Source organism: Triticum aestivum, unplaced genomic scaffold (assembly GCF_018294505.1).
Source record: "Triticum aestivum cultivar Chinese Spring unplaced genomic scaffold, IWGSC CS RefSeq v2.1 scaffold74138, whole genome shotgun sequence".
NCBI classification, from domain to species: domain Eukaryota; kingdom Viridiplantae; phylum Streptophyta; class Magnoliopsida; order Poales; family Poaceae; genus Triticum; species Triticum aestivum.
Window position 1 is genome coordinate 113,898 of NW_025225205.1, and position 6,768 is coordinate 120,665.

The following is a 6,768-nucleotide window of genomic DNA, read 5'->3' on the forward strand; positions in this document are numbered from 1 at the left end:
ACACAACAGGAAGTGCTGCACGCATGCAAGCAAAAGGATGGCAGAGCAATAGTTCATCCCCAAAGACATGGGTGCAAGACCTCCTAGAAGAGTCGGGCTTGTGAACGCCGGCTACAGATCCTCCCCAGATTCACAAACAGGAGAACTGAAAACCAGACTGAGCCCTGAAGGTGGAATCACCTGAGAGGATTCCAGTACATGTCCGCCACAGTTCATGAGCAGAGATAGCTAAAGGCAATGCAAGAGGGACCGCTGGAAGAACCAAGCTTCACCATAGCATGATACTGTCATGTACGAGACCAAGCTAGGAGAAACCGCCCGACGACGAGGACAACACGAGCAAGCAGAAGGCGACCATGCTTGGGCCGGGCGAGGCAGCCACCGGCGCCTGGCTGTGACCACGTCGCTATGTCGGCATTTGTTTTGACTCATAATGTGGCATAAAGAGGATACAAATTAAACACAATGAGTGATGCCCGTCCTCCGGATAACACAGATGCACATAGCTAACATCAATGCGCGCACACAAAGAAAGACAACACCTAACATCAAAGTAATACAAGGCCGAAGCTATGTCTAGGCGGAGAAAAAAGAAGGAAAAGAAAAGAGCAACAATAATCCACGTCGAGCAGCTACTGACCCAAACGAAGTTGATGTATATGTCCATGATCCAAACACTTGTCACTACACGTGCCCGACTACATCCGTGCACGTGTAGTGGTGATGGGAGCGAGAGAGGAGGGCGGGGACATGGGCGGTGGCTACCCATGCCGCTCCCCTGAGGACGACGCGACCGAGTTACATCCATGTTCTTTTCACATGATGGTAACATGCTTACATGCATGGCTTAATGAATTATACTACATCGTCTCTTTGGGAAATCGATGCTTGGTAGATGTATTCTGCCATAAGCCACAAGACGGTCGTCACCTCACCACCACTGTTGAGCTTCTGGGCATGGGACTCCCTGGTGCACTTGTTGCTGGCGTAGACGAGAATGTCCATCCACACGTCAAGGACAAGCTCCAAGGAGTCGACCGTGCCATCCTTCTCCTTCTCTAGCAGCTCCTTGGCGAGCCGAGCCATGTGAGCGAGACGAGGAGCAAGGGGATTGATCTCCCTGTTCTTGTACTCATGGTACAATTTGTTGACGAGCTCCTCCCTCTCGGCGACCCTAGAAATACTGGAATGCGGGGCATCATGTAGACGGAACAGGTCCTTGAAGACGCATTTACGGCTAGGGTACCTAGGATGAGCCGATCCCATGGTGACCAGCCTCTCGCAGGTCCGTTCGTACAACCTTTTTTGGGACTGGCCCGGCAGCATGTAGGGACGTTCCACCAGGAGGAACATCATGTAGTCGGACATGACCCTGATGGTATGCACGTCAGGCGCGGCGTCCCCAGCCTTGGCTCTTTCGCTCTTGGTGAGGAACACCTCGGTGGCGATGTGCCAGATGATGATGCCCTCCTGGAACTCGACGCCGAGGCAGTCCTCGAGGACGCCTTTGTGGTAAAGTAGTCCACGGCGGTCTAGAGGATACTCGCCCCACTTCTTCCTCAGCATGCCAGTGTTGAACTTCCCCTTGGTGTACAGCCGGCTCATGTACACAGAGATACGACGCCTGATCGGATCGGTCATCTCCACGGTTGCCGAGTAGTGCTTCCTGTTCCACCACTCGTTGAGTCCCAGCACCCTGGCCAGCCTACCGAGAAGAGGGCCAGTGAGCAGCGTGTCGGCGGGGCGCGTGCAGAAGTGCAGCAAGTTGTACTGCCCGATGGTGTAGGACCACCTTCTTGACTTGTACCAGCTATCACCCTGGACGAGATGGTGAAGCCACACAACTGCGTGCCGGAGCCTGTCCCATCTCTCGTTGCACAGAGTGGTGTACCGGAGCCAGCTCCATCTGGTGGCGCTCAGGAACGCGAACATCCAAGACGATGCCAACGCGTTCAGGAGCGACGTCGTCTCCATGAACACGGCGCCACCCAGCAGGACGTATGTGATTGTGATCACGACTCTGGTGTGGCCGTCCTTGGAGTTGAACTGGAACAGGAGCAGCGAGGTGGTTACGGTAAGAGGCGAGACGACGCGGACGAGGTAGCCGAAGAAGGTGTGGACCACGGCCGCCTTGGTGTAGAGCAGGTCGTACATGAGGGAGAGCTCGATCTCCATCAGCGTCCACAGCTCGACGCCTTGTAAAAACTTCCTGGTGTACACCTGCAGTCCGTAAATGGAGTCATCCTCAAGCTCGACCACCGATGAATCGACGATGGTGAACTTGCAGACGTGGAACAGCGTGTGTGCTCGTCGCAAGTGGAACTCCTCATCCGTGGCATGGTCCTGAGGGTGGAAATGATTGTGTATGGCCGGCGGCTGCGTCTTGATGGAGGCGCGGATGCTCTCCAGGGTGCTGCACTTGAGCGCCCACGTCCTCTCGCCGTACTTGTCGACGCCTACCGCAAACATCAGGAAGGAGGCGATCCGAAGCAAGTCCCCGTTCTCCCCGCCGCCGGCGAAGGCGATGTGCTTGTAGAGGACGTAGGCTGCTTCAAGGACCTGCACGACGAGGATCTGGAGGTGGCGGAGCCAGAGCTGGTTGTCCTGGAATGCGTACGCGGTGATGTTATCCGGGCCGCCGAGGTGCAGAAGCAGGAACGGCGCCCAGAACGCAACGAGCTGGTGGCCTGGTGCTCACGCACGGGCCGCACGGCGCTGCTGAATGACATGTGGCCAACGGCGTACACGACGGTGGAGTCGGCCATGAGGTAAGCTAGCCACAGAAAGAACCTTGGCAAGAGGGCTTCACGCCGGCGGACCCCAGCGAAGACGAACAGGACGAGCTGGAGCCCGAGGCTGAGGAGGACCAGGATCTGCATCGACTGGTGGCTCCACAGTTCCAGCGGCCCTGTAGCCATAGCGATTGCTCCTCTTCTGGATGATTTTTCACGGTTTTTGTTCAGAACTTCGGATATATACAGTTAGAAATAAACCAAAAGAATCCACAAAATCATGAACAATAAACACATTGATTTTGTCCATGTTTGTTAATTTTCAGTTGCCCATTGTTGGAATTCCCCTATTGTTTCCCAAGTCTCTAACTATCATACTATATATCCTCTACAATTGCACAATTATACTTCGCAGATCATACATGTGAATTTTTACACGCACAGCAAAAAAGACATACTCCTAGAAAATGTACTTATGTAACTAATGCTCACGATCAAATAGAGTCGACAACCGATGTGTATGCATAATTACATACCGGCCGGGCAGGAGCAGTGCCGCGGCTTCGAATTCTGAGACCAGTGGATCTTGTCGCTGAGACGAGGGGGCGGCGAAGCAGAAATTTAACGGTGGAAAACGGCACAGAGGAGCAGTGGCCAGTGGGTGGCACTACACACTAACCAGTGACATGCCAAGTTGATCAGAAGTTCGTTGGATCTGCTTCTTAAGAAAGGGATAAGGAAGCTTCCTGCTTTATAGATGTAGATGGAGATGGATCAACCCGAACTTATTGCTAAGCTGGCAGGATCAAAAATATATACTATGGTTCAGGATGAGGCCGCGCTCCGCCAAGAACCACGCCCTGAGCTTCTCGTGGGTGCGGCGATGGGGGAAGGTGATGTTGGGGTTGAAACCGTCGTGGACGTCGCCGTTGGCATAGCCCGGCGGCGGCGTGCTCCATGGGTGCGGCGACGACGAGAAGCCGACCAGAGATCCGACGCTTTGCTGGCTCCAGGGCGCAGGCGGGCCGTGGCTGCCGGGTGGATTCATCATCCCCTCGCGAGCCGCCTCGGCTTGTTCGGCAGCCGAGCGCTCCGCCTGCTCCACCGCGAGCCGCCCTCTCCCTGGCCTTCTTGGCCCTATTGCACCTATCGGCAGTGACGGCCTCTCGGCGCTGCACTTTCGCCTTCCAGTCGGCGTTGGTCATGCCCGGGGGCTTGGACGACGGCGCCCTCTGCTTCCTCTGCTTCGGCTGGGCGATGGCGGCGGCGATGGGATTCGTCGTGGCACGGGGGATCACGTACTTCTTCGGCGGCATGGCGGCCGGCTTGGAAGGGAGGTGGCGGAGTTTGGCGGGAGGAATGGAGAATGAGAGGGAAGCCGAGGGGGGAAGCGGGAGGAAACGGTGGGAAAAGGGCCTCCTCCCGCTGACAGAGCAGCCCCACGCCCCTTTTCGCTTCTGCCGGTGCCCCCAGGCGACACCCGGGCGCTTGGGTTCGGGGCGGGATCGCCAGCTCTGGACTTGGCCCAAATCGGCGTAAATGAGGTCCTGGGGGCGCGACTGTGCCGATTTTCGGCCACCGGCGCTAAAAATTCGCCTACGGGGGCCTATTGGGGGCGCGGCTGGAGATGCTCTAAGCTCGCTACCTTAGGCATGGGGCCCACTGTCGCCGGCGCATTCGCCGGCAGCGGCGGCCAGGAGAAGCACGGGCGGGAGGGGGGTTGAGTTAGGGTTGGGGTGGCCTCCAGTCATGAGCCGCGACTATCAGGGTAGCCATCACACCATCAGAGAGAACCAGTCTCCGGCACCATTGCTAACCAAGCGAGCTTCGGTTGCCGACGTCCTCTGGTGGTGGCTAATGGAGCGAGGGAGGAGGACCAGGACATGAGTCGCGGTGGCTAGGGTATTGCCCATGCCGCTCCGCTAAAGACAACACATTCAGTTCCATGATGTTAACATGTTTACATGTATGACATTAATGAATTATACTACATCATCTCTTTGGGAAACCGATGCATGATAGATATATTCTGACATAAGCCACACGATGGTGGTCAGCTCGCCACCGCTGTTGAGCTTCTGGGCATGGAACTCCCTGCTGCACTTGTTACTGGCGTAGACGAGAATGTCCATCCACACGTCAAGGACAAGCCCCAGAGAGTCTACCGTGCCATCCTTCTCCTTCTCCAGCAGCTCCTTGGCGAGTCGAGCCATGTGAGTGAGACGAGGAGCAAGGTGGTTGAATTCCTTGTTCTCGTATTCATCGTACAAGTTGTTGGCGAGCTCCTCCCTCTCCGCGACCCTAGAAATGCTGGAGTGTGGGGCATCGCGCATCCGGAACAGATCCTTGACGACACGTGCACGGCTCGGGGACCTACGATCAGCGGATTGCATGGTGAACAGCCTCTCGCAGGTCCGTTGGTACAACCTTTTCTGGGGCTGGCCCGGCAGCATGTAGGGACGTTCCACCAGGAGGAACATCATGTAGTCAGACATCACCCTAATGGCATGCACGTCAGGCGCGGTGTCCACGGCCTTGACTTTCTCACTCTTGGTGAGGAAGACCTCGGTGGCGATGTGCCAGATGATGATGCCCTCTTGGAACTCGACACCGAGGGAGTCCTTCAGGACGCCAAAATAAAGCCCGCGACGGTCTAGTGGGTACTCACCCCACTTCTTCCCCCGCATGCGAGTGTAGAACTTCTCCTTGGTGTACAGCCGGGAAATGTACACAGAGATACGGCGCCTGATCGGATCGGTCATCTCGACGGTCGCCGAGTAGTGCTTCCTGTTCCACCACTCGTTGAGTCCCAGCACCCTGGCCAGCCTACTGAGCAGAGGGCTGGTGAGCAGCGTGTCGGTGGGGCGCGTGCAGAAGTGCAACAAGTTGTACTGCCTGATGTTGTATGACCACCTTCTTGACTTGTACCTACTACCACCGGCAGCACCTCCCTTGACAAGATGGTGAAGCCACACAACCGCGCTCCGTAGCCTGTCCCATATCTGGTTGCACAGGGCTGTGTAGCGAAGCCATCGCCATCTGGTGGTGCTCAGGAACGCGAACGTCCAAGATGATGCCAACGCGTTCAGGAGGGATTGTAGGAACGCGAACGTCCAAGATGACTTGTGCTAGAATATGTACAAGTTTAATCTTTGAATTATGATTGTAGGAAATGTCATACTCGGACGATGACAATCTCCCTGGGGAATGTAGCTGGTGCCACGACGATCGAGGTATGTGCGACAGGTTCGTTCGGCTGGACGAAGATCGGCGCTTCAGCATTAAGCTCGAGGAGACCTTCGATTGTGAAACGGTACGCAACAACGACAAGTGTTTTTTTCGTAGTTAAGCATGACTTCAACTATTTCAACGTCTAATTTTCATATTTTACAATTCGACTAGCTTATCCCATTCCATGCAAGACGCTATGTCTTGGAGAGGATGGGTTTTGAAGACCATGAAAATTTCGAAACAAAGAAAATACACCTAAGGACCCATCATGATATGGATTTTGAAGTAAATCTGTGCAATGCTCAGAGCGTAACCCATTTTGGTTGCCAAAATTGGGAATCACTTTGCAAAATGTATGGTTTTTATGAGGGTATGATTGTCACCATGGATCTTGGTGATCCTGACATCGAGGAAGACAATATGGACATTTGGGTCCTTATTGATACGCTTCCGATTGTACCGCTATGTGAGTTTCTCAAACATAGTTATTAACTAATTTATATTGTTTATTTCAAAATAGTTGATAGCTTATTTTCATTGACAGCTTATTTTGATTCTTCAAAGACTGTGCGGAAGATGGTAGATAAAACCCACTACACCGATGGCACCAAATTAACGTATAATGAGAAAAATCATCTGATCGCATTTTGTACTCTTCTTGAGAATTACAATGACTATTATCGAACTCCTCCAAATTATGGTGAATACGTGCTACTAGTGCATGTGTTGAACCACGATAACTTCTCTGAAGATACCCTGGTAAGATTTTTTACTATTACGACATCCGTGCATCTTTTGCATACTT

The 6,768-nt window shown here is 53.9% G+C and overlaps 1 pseudogene; it reads right to left on the reverse strand.

Annotated features, from left to right (window-relative positions):
* Window positions 1–855: 855 nt before the first annotated feature.
* On the reverse strand, window positions 856–2,918 carry LOC123172106 (uncharacterized; annotated as a pseudogene).
* Window positions 2,919–6,768: the final 3,850 nt, after the last annotated feature.